This window comes from Chiloscyllium punctatum, chromosome 13, assembly GCF_047496795.1.
Source record: "Chiloscyllium punctatum isolate Juve2018m chromosome 13, sChiPun1.3, whole genome shotgun sequence".
In the NCBI taxonomy this organism is placed as follows: domain Eukaryota; kingdom Metazoa; phylum Chordata; class Chondrichthyes; order Orectolobiformes; family Hemiscylliidae; genus Chiloscyllium; species Chiloscyllium punctatum.
Window position 1 is genome coordinate 27,737,794 of NC_092751.1, and position 20,972 is coordinate 27,758,765.

Genomic DNA, 20,972 nt, shown 5'->3' on the forward strand with positions numbered 1-20,972 from the left:
TTAAAAATCGCACAACACCAGGCTATAGTCCAACATGTTTATTTGGAAGCACTGGCTTTCGGAGCGCTGCTCCTTCAAACAGCTGATGAACGCTGGTTCTTCTGAAAGCTAGTTCTTCAAAATAAACATATTGGTTAATAAACTGCTGGTGTTTGATTTTTAACTTTGTACAGCCCAGTCCAACACTGGCGCCTCCAAATCATTCCAAAAATAAAACCCTTAAGTCTGTGGTTGAACAATTCAACAATCCTGCAACTCGATGATAATTCTCAGTTTATCTATCTTAATAAAAATCGAATCAATGTCAGTGTAAATTCCCGGAAAACAACAAATCGTTTTGTTTGTTAAAACACAAACTTTAATTGAAAATTCATTGTTATCACAATATATGAATTATATTTTAACTCTCCAGTGATGTGAAGTGATCCTTGGACAGAAATTGGACGTTGTAAATTCACCTACAGGCAGAGAAATCGGGACAAATACAAAATCAATCAACCTCAATCAAACAGCAGTTAAAATCAATCAGCTCCAGAGTGAATCAGATTTTCTTACACCTTGGCTTCCAACCAGTGCCTGAGCATTTCATTATACACCTCGCTTGGAAATGTCAATAATGAAGGGTTTTCACACCAACACATTGGATTCTTTGAATCCAGCTCATGACCACATGTGGATGTTTGTCAAAAAATTATTAATCATTTTACAAATCATGGAAAATATCTCAAAGCTCTTGAAATAAATTACTCACTGCACGTAAAGCCACACGATGGGATTCAAGGCCACCTAATTACTATTCAGTGCAAAATCTTTTGTCAGTATTGTATTGTTCTCAAGATGAATAACCACAACAAACATCACGCTTTCACACCATCCCAAATATATGCAAGAGATTCCTTCTTATCATATACACACATCATTCCCACACCATTAAATAGACTTCACTTACGACTAAGGATGCTGATAGTAACATGTTTTGAGAGAAAAGAATTCCTAAATATAGGCGAGTTTTCTGATAGGTTCCCCCAATCATCGTGCTAAAAATGTAAATGCGGCTCAATACATTGCAACAGATCCCCATTAAACCTTTTTATGTATTCACTCAGAGACAATGTTTAAAAATTTCCTCTATAAATGTTGTTGACTGTTTTTTGCTATGATACCCATGTTCCTTGTCGATTTATTTTCTTTGTAATGTCGACACAAATGTCTGAATATTGATGACATGAAAAGTTGCATAGATTATATATTGTATTTCTACAGAAGAAAAGCTGAGACAGCAATTACAGATTGCAGTTATATCTGAGAATATTGAATGATCAATAATCAATGCATATCGAAAATATTTTCCAAAACATCATGCCAGCATTCTAACTCTCAGTTCACTGATACTAATTATTATGTAATCGATATCACAGCAAACCCGTTTGGGAATATTGAATCACTTAATGTGTCAGTGTTCTAAAATAGATTACCAATTCATTGTTAGTCCAACAATCACACAGTAATTCAAGTTAGGTTTTGTAACAAATATCGTGAGATTCACATTTCAATTTAATCATTATTTTGTAGTGCCAATTTTACAAAGAAAAAATTATCTTTTATTCCAGGTCAACACAACCACAAACCAAGCAATGATTCCTCATCCAACACTGACAGGAAATATCTGATACCTTCTCATTTGAATGTTCACAGAAATCATTGGATTCATATTCGCCTTACAAATGAAGATACGTCTGATTGTTTTAGACTCCAATAATTAATGTTCAATTCTACATGTGACGGATTGTAATATGACATTTATAATCATTTTAAATTTACCGTGACTAGTTTTAACACTAAATGTTACTTATATCTAATATGTAATCATTGATCAAATCCAGTATAGTCGGCTTTAAGTGTGGAATTAAGTCTCAGTGACGTAAACCTATTGCATGGTACTGTTTCCTAATGGTAGCGAATGATAATTTTTATTTTAGTGCTGAAATCCTTGTAGATTTGCTGCCGTAGGGAAGCCCCGAGCAGCCTGCCTTGGAATTAAAACACAAAATGGTGGAGGGGAGATAAATGAGACGAACAATCTGTTTCAGTCTTAAGTTAAAAAAGAACATTTTGTACAATCCTACTCCAAGTCCATAAGTATGCCATTCCAGACAGTGATATACCAGATAGTGATAAGAGAATGCAGGCATACAGAAAAATGACTAACCCTGACTTTCATTAATGAAAGAATAATTTTCCCAGTGAATGAATAAACACCAGCTGCAGGATAGAGCCCAGCTAACTTCCACAGCGGCTATCAGGGAAATAGACAGGGTTTGATTGCCAGAAATAGTTACTTTTTTTGGAGAATAAATAGATAACTTTCAGTGTGGAAACAGGCCCTTCGGCCCAACAAGCCCACACCGCCCCGCTGAAGCACAACCCACCCATACCTCTGCATCTACCCCTTAGGTAACACTATGGGCAATTTAGTATGGCCAATTCACCTGGCCTGCACATCTTTGGAATGTGGGAGGAAACCAGAGCACCCGGAGGAGACCCACGCAGACACGGGGAGAATGTGCAAACTCCACACAGTCAGTCGCCTGAGGCGGGATATTGAACGCGGGTCTCTGGCGTTGTGATGCAGCAGTGCTAAATACTGTGCCACCATGCCGCCCACTAACATTGCTCAGAACATTTAAAAAGTTTCTAATTACATATTCTTGAGAATCGCAAATAAGGCAGAGTGAGAGGCCCAAAGGACTGCAACAATTAATTTTGTAATCTGAGGAAATAAAATGCACAGAGAGATCCCAAGGCCTGGAGATTATACCACCTGTAAAACACCATGAAGCAATAGGAAGCTCGGGCTATCCATAGCGATGTTCATCCAAGATTAGTTGTTCTACAGGATCGGGTGTCTGTATAATGAGGGAAGGACTGTAACTACATTGCATGTGGACATTGTAATACAGAAGGTGTGTAAAAATACTGTTTTTTACTGTACACGTTACAGTGTGTCATCGATCTCCCTTCCTAGATTTGCCTCGGGGGATGATCCCTGCATTAACTGATTGCAGCATGAGTAAACATCTTCCACTTGCCTGAGTTCGGCCTATCTCCTCAGTCTTCATTCCTTGTCAGGGGAAATCACTCCTACAGCTATGGTGACATTTTAATTCAATATGAACACTTATTATCTGTGGAACTATTCCTTGCAGAGCGATATCATTTTCATGTTATTTTTTTTTATTTTTTGTGTGCAAGAAAATAATGGAGGAATATCCATTTGTTATTTAGTTCAACTTAAGCTAAATTTTAAATTATTGAAAGGACTACACATGGGGGTGGCGGGGGGGAGGGGGGAAGAACGATTCTTCAGCAAAAATGTCACATTAAGTGACAATGTCCGTTTTTCAAATCATGTGACCTCCAAAATGATATTTATTTTAGTTTCATTTTGAGATAGTTTTATTTTCTTCCAACAGTAGGTGGCAATGATCAATAATCACAGAATTATTAGTTTTTTGCGAAAAAATGACTTCCTGTACCAAATGTCATTAACTCGATGTTTAGTTCATAATAATACTCACTTTCCTATCCTCATTATTTTTTTCCTAGTTCTGACATTTATCTAAACATTTATCACGATAAACGTTACATTAATAAAATAGACATGAACCGACCAAAAAAAAGTTGAACGATGTTCAATTGTTGCTGAGATTTTTTAATTATTAAAGCCAAGCTTTATATCTTAATTTTCAGTTTATTAATCTTAATGAATATACAATCGACATCAGAGCAAAGTGCATTCAAAATATTAAGTCAATTTATTTATCAGGATTTTAGAAACAATGATCAATTACAATAATTACGCAATACTTTAACTTCGGCTTTATAACAAGAACAATGTGCTTTTAATACCTTCCATATTTCTTAGTGTGAGTGCTACAATAGTAAAACCTGTTTGATCAGGTCAATATACCCACAAAAGACCAATTATTGCCATTGCAACATCATTTGTAAATATCTGACTTTTGCTCAGTTGAAAGATCACAGTCTTCTCAGCCATTGGAATTCAGAGAACACCAGTTATTTTACACTGCAATATTTCTCTTCGTTTCTTAACATTACTCAGTGGAATAGTAAGAGGAGATACCTCATTATTCTTAAATTCATTAATAAAATATTTCAAATCGATTTGTTGCCAAAACCTAATAATTGTTCAATTCGGTAAGGGGTGGACATGTGGAACTATATTTCCATACAATAACTAATGCAAGGACATTGCAACGTATAATCACTCAATAATTCTGAATATTGCTTTTCAGTTTAAACTTGGAAACACTTTTGAATTGATTTGATTGGAAATCACTTTAATGTTAACATTTATTGTGTTTTTAATCAGAAGAAAAATTGAATATTTTTCATGTGCAAAATAATTCAAATCCCCATGAATTTTTTGAAGCATACAAAAAAGGGTTGGCATCTATCTTATTTCATTAAACAATCACAGGAAATAGTGACTTCTTAGAAATCGTACATTTTCAGAAAGAATGAAAGTTGTCTTCAGCTGAATAGGTACATTGACTGACCGATTCATCATTTTGTTCCAATTTACGTGTCGAACAAAAACATTTTAATCTGCATTTCAGAAAATGAGAAACTTCTGACCATATAGTATAATTAAATTCATTTTTTATATATAATGCACACTAATCACACCATCCTGTCAAGCTGTCGCTCCCCAAGTGATCATAAAAATCATGTTTAATTAAGACATTTGTTAACTCCCATCATTATTGTAAATTGCTACTGAATTTTAAGTAGATTACACACAGTGTCCAACCATTTAATTCCAATCCAATTATCACAATAAACATCTGATTAGTTTTCAGCCTGCCCAGCCTGGTTGGGAATGTTATGAAGGAATCTTGTGCAACTCTGGTCGTGTCTCTGTTACCAGACCAGAGGGTACAATTTCAATTCCCACCTTGCACAGAGCTGTGCCAGAGCAGCTCTGAATGTTGATAAGAAAATATCTAAGAATCGAATGAATTGCCTTTCAATTCAACATTAGATATGTTTTCATTTGTTGTTCATTCCAATGATCACAATATCTGCTATATATTTTCTTCAGTCCACGAATAACAGAATGTATCTAATTCCACTCAATCAATATTCTTTGCAAAATATTTGATAATGTTGCACTCACAAAGATGAAATATGCAAAGTACAGATATTCCTTGATTTTCTTTTGATCTGAAGAGCTGAGTTCAGACTGCATATAGAACTTGATGCTTCAAAGGTGTAAATACGAGAAAAAAATCAAGTTCTTCTTCAGTTAAATAAACAAATGCCACTTCCTACAATATATATCAATTTTTAGTTATTGATCTGTTTGAGTTGTCTTAAATTTGTTTTTAGTTTTCCACTCATCTATTTATATTGAATGTAAGATTGAAATGTTGTGAAAATATCCGAGTGCATCCATTTGAAATTGAATTTTGCATATTTCTCTCTAATCCAGTTTATTGCACGATGACTTAACTGTGTTTTGTTCAGCAAACCTAGTGAATACTAAAAATTGTCTAATCTTAAATTAGATCTTTCACACCCAGTTATCAGCCTGTTCCTAATTCATGTAAATATCTAAATTTATTGAAATCAATGTTCACACAAAACAGTGCACATAAAGCGACACAAAGATATTCATCATCAGCTGATTACTATTCAGTGGAATAACCTGAGTAAGTGTCTTATTGTTCCTGGGACAAATGACAACAGTAATCATTTATTTACTATTCTATGCAGTTAATGCAATTGATGTGTTATATTTCAGTTCAGTCGTTAATGTTGATTTATATTGTTTAAACCAATGATTCTACTTTATCACAGGTATTGAGGATACTACAATAACGTTGGGAAGCAAATTTTTGTCAATCTAACAATCTTTAAGCTCCTGTTTTGTTGTGTGTTTACAAGAGACAATTCAAATTATAACCATTTTATTACAAATTGAACAAATACTGCATTTTAAATTCGTGAAGTTCCTACATTTTTGAAAAAGGGTTAGTCTTCACTGTATATGTCATATTAAAAAAACTGCTATTTCAAATCATGCGTGCTACAAAATAATTATTGTTTTCATTTCATTGTAAGAAAAGAACTGCTTTGACCATGTTGATTTTTTTGGCACTTCTATTCCAACATTATTCATCACTGTCCAAAAATGACAATATTATTAAAATCGCATATACGCCACATGTCATTGACTACATTGTTCAGTTTCAAGCTCACTTTCATGACTTACGAATTCTCTTCCTAATTCTGACACAAATCTTTCAACATTGATCATAATATTGATCATATAAATTGATGTATCATATCTCTACAAGGAATCCGGTTTATGGAAATTCACAATTCTTGTATTACGTACATTTTTTACTTAAAAAAAGAAGAATTTTACTCAATAATCACTGAATGGCTCATTTTTCTTCAATCCATAAAGCTAGGTACAATGTTTTATGCCTCGGTTTACTGATCTTAATAAATATCCAATCAACATCCCAGCAAAGTGCTTTTGAAATATTGTATCATTTTAATTCTTCAAAATACAGCATTCATTATCAAGTCATTGCCATTACAGTAATGGCACAATTATTTATAAATAAGTCTTTTGAACAAGTATAATGAGATTCACATTTAGATTTAATCCATTATTTCTGAGTACTAATAGTACAGTATGAAAATGCCTTTATTTCTCAGGTCACCTACCCCACAAAGAAACCAATGACTTCCCATCCAACGTCATTGCAAATATCTGATGTTTGCTCATTTGAATGATCATGGTAATCTCAGTCTTAAAATTCAGGGAAATGTAATTACTTTTAACTGAATTAATTCCAGTTCATTTCCAGACATTGCTCAATCACTTGCAAAAAGAGATTATTCCTTATTCTTTAATGCATTGACAGACTTTGATAATTAAATTGTTGCTGATTTAGAATAAAAATAATAATTATTCAATCTAGTAGGTTGCGCAAATGTGGATTTACGGCACAGTACATGAACCACTGCAAAGATATTGCAGTGCACAATCTCTCAATCATTGTAAATATCAATTTTTATTTTGCCTGTTGAAACATCGTTGAATTCAATTAATTATATTTGACTTCAATGCTCACCTTTATTATGCTTGTAATCATAATAGAGCTTACGGATGTTTCATGCAACAAAATCAAAGGAAAATGAATTAGCATCTCTATTCTTTCATTCAACAATGGCAATAAATTTTGATTTTTTAAAATTTTGAACATTTTGGAAAGAAGGGATGTTGTCTTCAGTTGAATTCTTGCATTGACTCAACTAATTCACAGTGTCCGCTACTTATTCTGTTTGGGTTCCTATGAAAAGAAGTTAACTAGTTCTTCTGGTTGTAAATTCCTGGAAAATTTTTGACAATGTTGTGGTTTTAAAGGTGACAAGGCTTAGTGATCGTAAGTCATCAGTTATTTTGTGAGAAAGAGCTTGATTCAAACATTTCGAACACACACACACACACACACACATTGTTATGCTGCTGTGTAACAAGGGGACAACAAGTCGCTTTCTTCGGCATTAAGTAAATATATGCCACTTCCAATTATACATTAGTCAGCTCATTACCTACATTTGTCATTAAAAATTGCAATTCATCGAAACATTGTTATGACCTTTGATCAAATTAAACTTTTAATTATTGTTTATTCGTGAATTGCCGGGATTTTGTTTTTTTATTGATTTCCATACACCTATTCGTATTGAATGCAAGATTGACATGCTTTGACAATGCCGGAGAGTGTTCATTTGAAACTTGTTTTTTTCTTATCTTTCACTGATTTTACTTATTGCATAAGATTACATGGTACCTCAGTGGTTAGCAATGCTGCCTCACAGTGCCAGGGACATTGGTTTGATTCTCTCCTCGGGTGACTGTGGGGACTTTGCACGTTCTCCCCAAATCGATGTGACTTTGCTGTCGTGTCCTCCCACAATCCAAACATGTGCAGGTTACGTGAGCTGGCCATGCTAAATCGCACATGGTGTTCAGGGATATGTGTATTAGTCAGCAGTAAATGTGAAGAAATATGATCGGAAAGAATGTTTGGGTGGGTTACTCTTTGGAGTATCATTTTATTCAAACAAATGGCCTGTTATAGCATTGAGGTAGCAGGGGTGCTTTCGTGGCGTCGCGAGTATTACGGTGCAGGCCGAGATATAAGACATGTTGGAACGGAAACGGAGGAATCTAAAAACAGGCTAGAATGACATCGCATCCATTTGGATTTCTTTAAATCACTGACGAGCAGGAAAATGTAAACGGCGAGGGCGAGTGGGGAGGTGAGGAAGTTGCAGCTCTGGTGAAAGTCCAAAGGTCCCTCTGAGAGTGTAATTTCGTTCATTGCTGTGGCTGTTTGAATGAGCCACCAACCTGCGAACTGCTCCAAAACATGATTCATGACCTCTGGTGCCAATTCTCGCACGTTGAATAACGACAGACACCTTCCAATTGAGGTCTTTCAGAGACGACTTTGGGATACATTTGACGGACAGATTAGTTCAGGAATCCGTGGTGCGCTGTGACACCAGCGCATCGGCTTCTTCCCTGTCTTTGAACCGGGCCGCCTGCGCAAGGAATGCAAATGCGGTAATGCTTTTCGTGGAAGGATCAGAAGGGGGTAACTAAACTCTCAAACAGAATGGCATATGATCAGAACCAGGTAGGAGAAAAACTTTACAATGCTTTGCACTGTTAGTAAATGGAACTGCATTGCATTTCACGACGAGAGCAGATTTGTTTAAGCAAACTCGAAGGCAGGTTTGCAGATGGGAAAGCAAGCAAGTCAGCTCCGTTCTTGTCCATGTAAAAGGTTGCAGTTGACGAACAAAGCTGTTTCTGCCCAGTTTCGAACTGGGGACCTTTCGCGTGCGAGGCCAATGTGATGACCACTACACTACAGAAACAGGCCTCTGTCCTCCCGGCTGGGGCTCAGTGGCATTCAGCACTGAAACCTGAAGCCATTCTACCTTTCACCTTTCTGTTTCCATGAGCTCGTTGTTGAATGGGGACTTGTTTAAATTTGGCTATGTGCTGAGCATGGACGTGATACACCGAAGTATCTGTTTCCACGTGGTGTACCCCAATAACGTTGTGTTGCTCACACCTGCTTTAAAGAATTCCGTTTTTGCGGAGCTTACCGTCGCAGTCTGTGGCAAAATCATTTAGTCTGTTCGACTGCTCACGGGAAAGGTAGTATTGTGAAACACTGCAGAAACGAACGACATCCTTACTTTTGCTCCGACTGACCATACTCCGTGAAAGTTTCCCAGATTCTCAGTTGAGGATTTTTGCAGCTGGAAGTTACATCAGAAACCCTGTTAATTCGAAATGTATTGAGCGAATCGCAAAACAGAAAGCATTTAACACGGAACACAAACAAACCTGGAAAACCAAATGCATTTTCAGGCACAGCGAGCATGAATGCTAAATGTGAGACAGTCCGGGGGCATGAGCCATAAAGTAATCACACAACTAACAACGGGCAATTCCAAACTACTCTTTCAAACATACCGGAGCCTGAGTTCACAACCACTTCCCAGACAATGCTGCAAAGCGACAAAGAAAGAACATAATAAGAATGGGCCATAAATAGTGAATTTCACCAATCGCAGTCTCGATTAGATTACCTTTCCCTTCCGATGTCTCCAGGACGGAAATGAAGAAAGTGGGAGAAATTCAATAACATATGACATCGAAATGGATTGGAACGATTTTCTCATTGGCCAGAAAACCGAATGACGGTGAGTCGAGTCACCGTAGGACTCTGTTTCGCAACAGCGATGAAATAACAGTCTCCATTCGGTTCCAGTAAAAGCTCAACTTGCCTGGAACTGAAAGCAACAGTAGAGGCGAACACGATCACGACAGAACAGGCACTTTGGAAAATTCGGCACTTTCCCACACCGCAGTCAATTCCCCGGGAAGCAAAACCATTTTTCTTCTGTTTTAAACAGAAATGCAGCAGGGATCGAAACAGCATTTTAACAACCTGTTGCCGAAGGAGCTGTTCAGAAGAAATGGCAGCGGTGGGATTCGAACCCACGCCTCTGTCGAGACTGGAGCCTTAATCCAGCGCCTTAGACCGCTCGGCCACACTACCAACACGCCCACCTCGCCATTTTCTTGCACTTCTAATTGTGCTCCTGCATAACAACAGATGCAAACTCACGTGAAAAGGGTTCGATGATCCCTCACCGACTCGCACAGCAGCTCGGATGTGCCCGTCTACAATATCAATTTCTCAGTAGATAATGACAGCCCATCAATACAGCCAAAAATCACTGGTAAGCTGAGTCTATCTTCTCAGACTGGATTCAGCTACAAATGTGAGTGCGTGAGAATATATGATCGGTTATGATTGGGTCAAATTACCATCAGCTGCTGGACATTACTGCAATTCGGATTCTTGCTTTGCTAAATGATTTCACCCATTGCTCGAAACAGGACAACTTTCACGTTTACACGGAACATGAAACACACCGGACTACAGGGAAAATGCACAAAGCTGAGCAGGCCGTGTCCCAAATCATACCGTGCAGCATAGTTTCAGTCACTGTGTCTGTCTTGCAGAATAAGGTTCCCAAAGAAAGTTCCACCCTAAAACCGGAGGTCGCATTCCAATCCGAGAACGACAGATTGCATCGTGAGGAAGGTCTGACCTCGGGGCCGGTTCGAGATGCCACTTTCCTTGCCTTTTACCTTCACCGTTCAATTTGCTGCAGAGATGTTCACACCTGGACATGAGCCTCATGGATACCAACTGAGTCGGAAACCTGTGTGGGAATCGATGAGAAGCGTCTCAATAGAGTTTAACAAATTCCATGGTGCTTTTTAGAAATGCAGTTTCTTTTCACCTCAGTCTAAAAGGCAGTTTCTCAACATAGTAACAGAAGTCAAAAGGTAATTACCTCACTCCACCCCCACTCCGGAAGAGGTACTAACTGCCCTTGATTGCTTTTTGTTCACGATGTGAAGAGCTCTCACGCCTGATTCACCTTCACGTGTCTGGTTGCTGAGTGAATCACAAAGAAGGAGTTTCACCAGAGCTGCAACTGCCACACTTCCCCAGTCGCCCTCCCGTTTACATTTTCCTGCTCGTCAGTGATTTCAAGAAAACCAAATGGATGCGATGTCATTGTGTAGTCTCTCTGTCGATTCCTCCGTTTCAGTTCCAACGTGGCTTAGATCTCGGGGCGCACCTTAATACGAGCGACGCTATGAAAGCACAGGTCCAGAGGTTCCTCTGAGAGTGTAATTTCTTTCATTGCTGTTGCTGATTGAATGAGCCACCAACCTGCGAACTGCTCCAAAACATGATTCAGGATCTCTGGTGCCAATTCTCGCACGTTGAATAACGACAGACACCTTCCAAATGAGGTCTTTCAGAGACGACTTTGGGATACATTTGACAGACAGATTAGTTCAGGAATCCGTGGTGCATTGTGACACCAGCGCATCGGCTTCTTCCCTATCTTTGAACCGGGCTGCCTGCGCAAGGAATGCAAATGCGGTAATGCTTTTCGTGGAAGGATCAGAAGGGGGTAACTACACTCTCAAACAGAATGGCATATGATCAGAACCAGGTAGGAGAAAAACTTTACAATGCTTTGCACTGTTAGTAAATGGAACTGCATTGCATTTCCCGACGAGAGCAGATTTGTTTCAGCAAACTCGAAGGCAGGTTTGCAGATGGGAAAGCAAGCAAGTCAGCTCCGTTCTTGTCCATGTAAAAGACTGCAGTTGAAGAACAAAGCTGTTTCTGCCCAGTTTCGACCTGGGGAACTTTAGCGTGTGAGGCTAACGTGATGACCACTACACTACAGAAACTGGCCTCTGACGGCCCTGCTGGCGCTCAGTGGCATCCAGCACTGAAACCTGAAGCCATTCTCCCTGTCACCTTTCTGTTTCCATGAGCTCGTTGTTTAATGGGGACTTGTTTAAATTTGGCTATGTGCTGAGCATGGACGTGATACACCGAAGTATCTGTTTCCACGTGGTGTACCCCAATAACGTTGTGTTGCTCACACCTGCTTTAAAGAATTACGTTTTTGCGGAGCTTACCGTCGCAGTCTGTGGCAAAATCATTTCGTCTGTTCGACTGCTCACGGGAAAGGTAGTATTGTGAAACACTGCAGAAACGAACGACATCCTTACTTTTGCTCCGACTGACCATACTCCGTGAAAGTTTCCCAGATTCTCAGTTGAGGATTTTTGCAGCTGGAAGTTACCTCAGAAACCCTGTTAATTCGTAATGTATTGAGCGAATCGCAAAACAGAAAGCATTTAACACGGAACACAAACAAAACTGGAAAACCAAATGCATTTTCAGACACAGCGAGCACGTATGCTAAATGTGAGACAGTCCGGGGGCATGAGCCATAAAGTAATTCCAAACTAATCTTTCAAGCATACTGGAGCCTGAGTGCACCACCACTTCCCAGACAATGCTGCAAAGCGACAAAGAAAGAACATGACAAGAATGGGCCATAAAAAGTGAATTTCACCAATCGCAGTCTCGATTAGATTACCTTTCCCTTCCGATGTCTCCAGGACGGAAATGAAGAAAGTGGGAGAAATTCAAGAACATATGACATCGAAATAGATTGGAACGATTTTCTCATTGGCCAGAAAACCGAATGACGGCGAGTCGAGTCACCGTAGGACTCTGTTTCGCAACAGCGATGAAATAACAGTCTCCATTCGGTTCCAGTAAAAGCTCAACTTGCCTGGAACTGAAAGCAACAGTAGAGCTGCTGGCGATTTTCCCCGCGGGAGGCGAACACGATCACGACAGAACAGGCACTTTGGAAAATTCGGCACTTTCCCACACCGCAGTCAATCCCCCGGGAAGCAAAACCATTTTTCTTCTGTTTTAAACAGAAATGCAGCAGGGATCGAAACAGCATTTTAACACGCTGTTGCCGATGGAGCTGTTCAGAAGAAATGGCAGCGGTGGGATTCGAACCCACGCCTCTGTCGAGACTGGAGCCTTAATCCAGCGCCTTAGACCGCTCGGCCACACTACCAACACGCCCACCTCGCCATTTTCTTGCACTTCCAATTGTGCTCCTGCATAACAACAGATGCAAACTCACGTGAAAAGGGTTCTATGATCCCTCTCCGACTCGCACAGCAGCTCGGATGTGCCCGTCGACAATATCAATTTCTCAGCAGATAATGACAGCCCATCAATCCAGACAAAAATCACTGGTAAGCTGAGTCTATCGTCTCAGACTGGATTCAGCTACAAATGTATCTGTGAGTGCGTGAGAATATATGATCGGTTATGATTGGGTCAAATTACCATCAGCTGCTGGACATTACTGCAATTCGGATTCTTGCTTTGCTAAATGATTTCACCCATTGCTCGAAACAGGACAACTTTCACGTTTACACGGAACATGAAACACACCGGACTACAGGGAAAATGCACAAAGCTGAGCAGGCCGTGTCCCAAATCATACCGTGCAGCATAGTTTCAGTCACTGTGTCTGTCTTGCAGAATAAGGTTCCCAAAGAAAGTTCCACCTTAAAACCGGAGGTCGCATTCCAATCCGAGAACGACAGATTGCATCGTGAGGAAGGTCTGACCTCGGGGCCGGTTCGAGATGCCACTTTCTTTGCCTTTTACCTTCACCGTTCAATTTGCTGCAGAGATGTTCACACCTGGACATGAGCCTCATGGATACCAACTGAGTCGGAAACCTGTGTGGGAATCGATGAGAAGCGTCTCAATAGAGTTTAACAAATTCCATGGTGCTTTTTAGAAATGCAGTTTATTTTCACCTCAATCTAAAAGGCAGTTTCTCAACATAGTAACAGAAGTCAAAAGGTAATTACCTCACTCCACCCCCACTCCGGAAGAGGTGCTAACTGCCCTTGATTGCTTTTTGTTCACGATGTGAAGAGCTCTCACCCCTGATTCACCTTCACGTGTCTGGTTGCTGAGTGAATCACAAAGAAGGAGTTTCACCAGAGCTGCAACTGCCACACTTCCCCAGTCGCCCTCCCGTTTACATTTTCTTGCTCGTCAGTGATTTCAAGAAAACCAAATGGATGCGATGTCATTGTGTAGTCTCTCTGTCGATTCCTCCGTTTCAGTTCCAACGTGGCTTAGATCTCGGGGCGCACCTTAATACGAGCGACGCTATGAAAGCACAGGTCCAGAGGTTCCTCTGAGAGTGTAATTTCTTTCATTGCTGTTGCTGATTGAATGAGCCACCAACCTGCGAACTGCTCCAAAACATGATTCAGGATCTCTGGTGCCAATTCTCGCACGTTGAATAACGACAGACACCTTCCAAATGAGGTCTTTCAGAGACGACTTTGGGATACATTTGACAGACATATTAGTTCAGGAATCCGTGGTGCATTGTGACACCAGCGCATCGGCTTCTTCCCTATCTTTGAACCGGGCTGCCTGCGCAAGGAATGCAAATGCGGTAATGCTTTTCGTGTAAGGATCAGAAGGGGGTAACTACACTCTCAAACAGAATGGCATATGATCAGAACCAGGTAGGAGAAAAACTTTACAATGCTTTGCACTGTTAGTAAATGGAACTGCATTGCATTTCACGACGAGAGCAGATTTGTTCAAGCAAACTCGAAGGCAGGTTTGCAGATGGGAAAGCAAGCAAGTCAGCTCCGTTCTTGTCCATGTAAAAGACTGCAGTTGAAGAATAAAGCTGCTTCTGCCAAGTTTCGAACTGGGGACCTTTCGCGCGTGCGGCGAACGTGATGACCACTACACTACAGAAACTGGCCTCTGACGGCCCTGCTGGCGCTCAGTGGCATCCAGCACTGAAACCTGAAGCCATTCTCCCTGTCACCTTTCTGTTTCCATGAGCTCGTTGTTTAATGGGGACTTGTTTAAATTTGGCTATGTGCTGAGCATGGACGTGATACACCGAAGTATCTGTTTCCACGTGGTGTACCCCAATAACGTTGTGTTGCTCACACCTGCTTTAAAGAATTACGTTTTTGCGGAGCTTACCGTCGCAGTCTGTGGCAAAATCATTAGTCTGTTCGACTGCTCACGGGAAAGGTCGTATTGTGAAACACTGCAGAAACGAACGACATCCTTACTTTTGCTCCGACTGACCATACTCCGTGAAAGTTTCCCAGATTCTCAGTTGAGGATTTTTGCAGCTGGAAGTTACCTCAGAAACCCTGTTAATTCGTAATGTATTGAGCGAATCGCAAAACAGAAAGCATTTAACACGGAACACAAACAAAACTGGAAAACCAAATGCATTTTCAGACACAGCGAGCACGTATGCTAAATGTGAGACAGTCCGGGGGCATGAGCCATAAAGTAATTCCAAACTAATCTTTCAAGCATACTGGAGCCTGAGTGCACCACCACTTCCCAGACAATGCTGCAAAGCGACAAAGAAAGAACATGACAAGAATGGGCCATAAAAAGTGAATTTCACCAATCGCAGTCTCGATTAGATTACCTTTCCCTTCCGATGTCTCCAGGACGGAAATGAAGAAAGTGGGAGAAATTCAAGAACATATGACATCGAAATAGATTGGAACGATTTTCTCATTGGCCAGAAAACCGAATGACGGCGAGTCGAGTCACCGTAGGACTCTGTTTCGCAACAGCGATGAAATAACAGTCTCCATTCGGTTCCAGTAAAAGCTCAACTTGCCTGGAACTGAAAGCAACAGTAGAGCTGCTGGCGATTTTCCCCGCGGGAGGCGAACACGATCACGACAGAACAGGCACTTTGGAAAATTCGGCACTTTCCCACACCGCAGTCAATCCCCCGGGAAGCAAAACCATTTTTCTTCTGTTTTAAACAGAAATGCAGCAGGGATCGAAACAGCATTTTAACACGCTGTTGCCGATGGAGCTGTTCAGAAGAAATGGCAGCGGTGGGATTCGAACCCACGCCTCTGTCGAGACTGGAGCCTTAATCCAGCGCCTTAGACCGCTCGGCCACACTACCAACACGCCCACCTCGCCATTTTCTTGCACTTCCAATTGTGCTCCTGCATAACAACAGATGCAAACTCACGTGAAAAGGGTTCTATGATCCCTCTCCGACTCGCACAGCAGCTCGGATGTGCCCGTCGACAATATCAATTTCTCAGCAGATAATGACAGCCCATCAATCCAGACAAAAATCACTGGTAAGCTGAGTCTATCGTCTCAGACTGGATTCAGCTACAAATGTATCTGTGAGTGCGTGAGAATATATGATCGGTTATGATTGGGTCAAATTACCATCAGCTGCTGGACATTACTGCAATTCGGATTCTTGCTTTGCTAAATGATTTCACCCATTGCTCGAAACAGGACAACTTTCACGTTTACACGGAACATGAAACACACCGGACTACAGGGAAAATGCACAAAGCTGAGCAGGCCGTGTCCCAAATCATACCGTGCAGCATAGTTTCAGTCACTGTGTCTGTCTTGCAGAATAAGGTTCCCAAAGAAAGTTCCACCTTAAAACCGGAGGTCGCATTCCAATCCGAGAACGACAGATTGCATCGTGAGGAAGGTCTGACCTCGGGGCCGGTTCGAGATGCCACTTTCTTTGCCTTTTACCTTCACCGTTCAATTTGCTGCAGAGATGTTCACACCTGGACATGAGCCTCATGGATACCAACTGAGTCGGAAACCTGTGTGGGAATCGATGAGAAGCGTCTCAATAGAGTTTAACAAATTCCATGGTGCTTTTTAGAAATGCAGTTTCTTTTCACCTCAATCTAAAAGGCAGTTTCTCAACATAGTAACAGAAGTCAAAAGGTAATTACCTCACTCCACCCCCACTCCGGAAGAGGTGCTAACTGCCCTTGATTGCTTTTTGTTCACGATGTGAAGAGCTCTCACCCCTGATTCACCTTCACGTGTCTGGTTGCTGAGTGAATCACAAAGAAGGAGTTTCACCAGAGCTGCAACTGCCACACTTCCCCAGTCGCCCTCCCGTTTACATTTTCTTGCTCGTCAGTGATTTCAAGAAAACCAAATGGATGCGATGTCATTGTGTAGTCTCTCTGTCGATTCCTCCGTTTCAGTTCCAACGTGGCTTAGATCTCGGGGCGCACCTTAATACGAGCGACGCTATGAAAGCACAGGTCCAGAGGTTCCTCTGAGAGTGTAATTTCTTTCATTGCTGTTGCTGATTGAATGAGCCACCAACCTGCGAACTGCTCCAAAACATGATTCAGGATCTCTGGTGCCAATTCTCGCACGTTGAATAACGACAGACACCTTCCAAATGAGGTCTTTCAGAGACGACTTTGGGATACATTTGACAGACATATTAGTTCAGGAATCCGTGGTGCATTGTGACACCAGCGCATCGGCTTCTTCCCTATCTTTGAACCGGGCTGCCTGCGCAAGGAATGCAAATGCGGTAATGCTTTTCGTGTAAGGATCAGAAGGGGGTAACTACACTCTCAAACAGAATGGCATATGATCAGAACCAGGTAGGAGAAAAACTTTACAATGCTTTGCACTGTTAGTAAATGGAACTGCATTGCATTTCACGACGAGAGCAGATTTGTTCAAGCAAACTCGAAGGCAGGTTTGCAGATGGGAAAGCAAGCAAGTCAGCTCCGTTCTTGTCCATGTAAAAGACTGCAGTTGAAGAATAAAGCTGCTTCTGCCAAGTTTCGAACTGGGGACCTTTCGCGCGTGCGGCGAACGTGATGACCACTACACTACAGAAACTGGCCTCTGACGGCCCTGCTGGCGCTCAGTGGCATCCAGCACTGAAACCTGAAGCCATTCTCCCTGTCACCTTTCTGTTTCCATGAGCTCGTTGTTTAATGGGGACTTGTTTAAATTTGGCTATGTGCTGAGCATGGACGTGATACACCGAAGTATCTGTTTCCACGTGGTGTACCCCAATAACGTTGTGTTGCTCACACCTGCTTTAAAGAATTACGTTTTTGCGGAGCTTACCGTCGCAGTCTGTGGCAAAATCATTAGTCTGTTCGACTGCTCACGGGAAAGGTCGTATTGTGAAACACTGCAGAAACGAACGACATCCTTACTTTTGCTCCGACTGACCATACTCCGTGAAAGTTTCCCAGATTCTCAGTTGAGGATTTTTGCAGCTGGAAGTTACCTCAGAAACCCTGTTAATTCGTAATGTATTGAGCGAATCGCAAAACAGAAAGCATTTAACACGGAACACAAACAAAACTGGAAAACCAAATGCATTTTCAGACACAGCGAGCACGTATGCTAAATGTGAGACAGTCCGGGGGCATGAGCCATAAAGTAATTCCAAACTAATCTTTCAAGCATACTGGAGCCTGAGTGCACCACCACTTCCCAGACAATGCTGCAAAGCGACAAAGAAAGAACATGACAAGAATGGGCCATAAAAAGTGAATTTCACCAATCGCAGTCTCGATTAGATTACCTTTCCCTTCCGATGTCTCCAGGACGGAAATGAAGAAAGTGGGAGAAATTCAAGAACATATGACATCGAAATAGATTGGAACGATTTTCTCATTGGCCAGAAAACCGAATGACGGCGAGTCGAGTCACCGTAGGACTCTGTTTCGCAACAGCGATGAAATAACAGTCTCCATTCGGTTCCAGTAAAAGCTCAACTTGCCTGGAACTGAAAGCAACAGTAGAGCTGCTGGCGATTTTCCCCGCGGGAGGCGAACACGATCACGACAGAACAGGCACTTTGGAAAATTCGGCACTTTCCCACACCGCAGTCAATCCCCCGGGAAGCAAAACCATTTTTCTTCTGTTTTAAACAGAAATGCAGCAGGGATCGAAACAGCATTTTAACACGCTGTTGCCGATGGAGCTGTTCAGAAGAAATGGCAGCGGTGGGATTCGAACCCACGCCTCTGTCGAGACTGGAGCCTTAATCCAGCGCCTTAGACCGCTCGGCCACACTACCAACACGCCCACCTCGCCATTTTCTTGCACTTCCAATTGTGCTCCTGCATAACAACAGATGCAAACTCACGTGAAAAGGGTTCTATGATCCCTCTCCGACTCGCACAGCAGCTCGGATGTGCCCGTCGACAATATCAATTTCTCAGCAGATAATGACAGCCCATCAATCCAGACAAAAATCACTGGTAAGCTGAGTCTATCGTCTCAGACTGGATTCAGCTACAAATGTATCTGTGAGTGCGTGAGAATATATGATCGGTTATGATTGGGTCAAATTACCATCAGCTGCTGGACATTACTGCAATTCGGATTCTTGCTTTGCTAAATGATTTCACCCATTGCTCGAAACAGGACAACTTTCACGTTTACACGGAACATGAAACACACCGGACTACAGGGAAAATGCACAAAGCTGAGCAGGCCGTGTCCCAAATCATACCGTGCAGCATAGTTTCAGTCACTGTGTCTGTCTTGCAGAATAAGGTTCCCAAAGAAAGTTCCACCCTAAAACCGGAGGTCGCATTCCAATCCGAGAACGACAGATTGCATCGTGAGGAAGGTCTGACCTCGGGGCCGGTTCGAGATGCCACTTTCCTTGCCTTTTACCTTCACCGTTCAATTTGCTGCAGAGATGTTCACACCTGGACATGAGCCTCATGGATACCAACTGAGTCGGAAACCTGTGTGGGAATCGATGAGAAGCGTCTCAATAGAGTTTAACAAATTCCATGGTGCTTTTTAGAAATGCAGTTTCTTTTCACCTCAGTCTAAAAGGCAGTTTCTCAACATAGTAACAGAAGTCAAAAGGTAATTACCTCACTCCACCCCCACTCCGGAAGAGGTACTAACTGCCCTTGATTGCTTTTTGTTCACGATGTGAAGAGCTCTCACGCCTGATTCACCTTCACGTGTCTGGTTGCTGAGTGAATCACAAAGAAGGAGTTTCACCAGAGCTGCAACTGCCACACTTCCCCAGTCGCCCTCCCGTTTACATTTTCCTGCTCGTCAGTGATTTCAAGAAAACCAAATGGATGCGATGTCATTGTGTAGTCTCTCTGTCGATTCCTCCGTTTCAGTTCCAACGTGGCTTAGATCTCGGGGCGCACCTTAATACGAGCGACGCTATGAAAGCACAGGTCCAGAGGTTCCTCTGAGAGTGTAATTTCTTTCATTGCTGTTGCTGATTGAATGAGCCACCAACCTGCGAACTGCTCCAAAACATGATTCAGGATCTCTGGTGCCAATTCTCGCACGTTGAATAACGACAGACACCTTCCAAATGAGGTCTTTCAGAGACGACTTTGGGATACATTTGACAGACAGATTAGTTCAGGAATCCGTGGTGCATTGTGACACCAGCGCATCGGCTTCTTCCCTATCTTTGAACCGGGCTGCCTGCGCAAGGAATGCAAATGCGGTAATGCTTTTCGTGGAAGGATCAGAAGGGGGTAACTACACTCTCAAACAGAATGGCATATGATCAGAACCAGGTAGGAGAAAAACTTTACAATGCTTTGCACTGTTAGTAAATGGAACTGCATTGCATTTCCCGACGAGAGCAGATTTGTTTCAGCAAACTCGAAGGCAGGTTTGCAGATGGGAAAGCAAGCAAGTCAGCTCCGTTCTTGTCCATGTAAAAGACTGCAGTTGAAGAACAAAGCTGTTTCTGCCCAGTTTCGACCTGGGGAACTTTAGCGTGTGAGGCTAACGTGATGACCACTACACTACAGAAACTGGCCTCTGACGGCCCTGCTGGCGCTCAGTGGCATCCAGCACTGAAACCTGAAGCCATTCTCCCTGTCACCTTTCTGTTTCCATGAGCTCGTTGTTTAATGGGGACTTGTTTAAATTTGGCTATGTGCTGAGCATGGACGTGATACACCGAAGTATCTGTTTCCACGTGGTGTACCCCAATAACGTTGTGTTGCTCACACCTGCTTTAAAGAATTACGTTTTTGCGGAGCTTACCGTCGCAGTCTGTGGCAAAATCATTTCGTC

At 41.8% G+C, this 20,972-nt stretch overlaps 5 non-coding genes across 5 annotated transcripts; all 5 read right to left on the reverse strand.

Moving 5' to 3' along the window:
• Positions 1–8,918: 8,918 nt before the first annotated feature.
• Positions 8,919–8,991, reverse strand: trnaa-cgc (transfer RNA alanine (anticodon CGC)). The gene has a single exon. It is a non-coding gene; the product is annotated as a tRNA-Ala (tRNA).
• A 1,114-nt stretch (positions 8,992–10,105) lies between these two features.
• trnal-aag (transfer RNA leucine (anticodon AAG)) lies at positions 10,106–10,187 on the reverse strand. The gene has a single exon. It is a non-coding gene; the product is annotated as a tRNA-Leu (tRNA).
• A 2,844-nt stretch (positions 10,188–13,031) lies between these two features.
• trnal-aag (transfer RNA leucine (anticodon AAG)) lies at positions 13,032–13,113 on the reverse strand. Its single transcript has one exon. It is a non-coding gene; the product is annotated as a tRNA-Leu (tRNA).
• Positions 13,114–15,962: 2,849 nt separating this feature from the next.
• trnal-aag (transfer RNA leucine (anticodon AAG)) lies at positions 15,963–16,044 on the reverse strand. The gene has a single exon. It is a non-coding gene; the product is annotated as a tRNA-Leu (tRNA).
• A 2,849-nt stretch (positions 16,045–18,893) lies between these two features.
• On the reverse strand, positions 18,894–18,975 carry trnal-aag (transfer RNA leucine (anticodon AAG)). The gene has a single exon. It is a non-coding gene; the product is annotated as a tRNA-Leu (tRNA).
• Between the last annotated feature and the right edge of the window lie 1,997 nt (positions 18,976–20,972).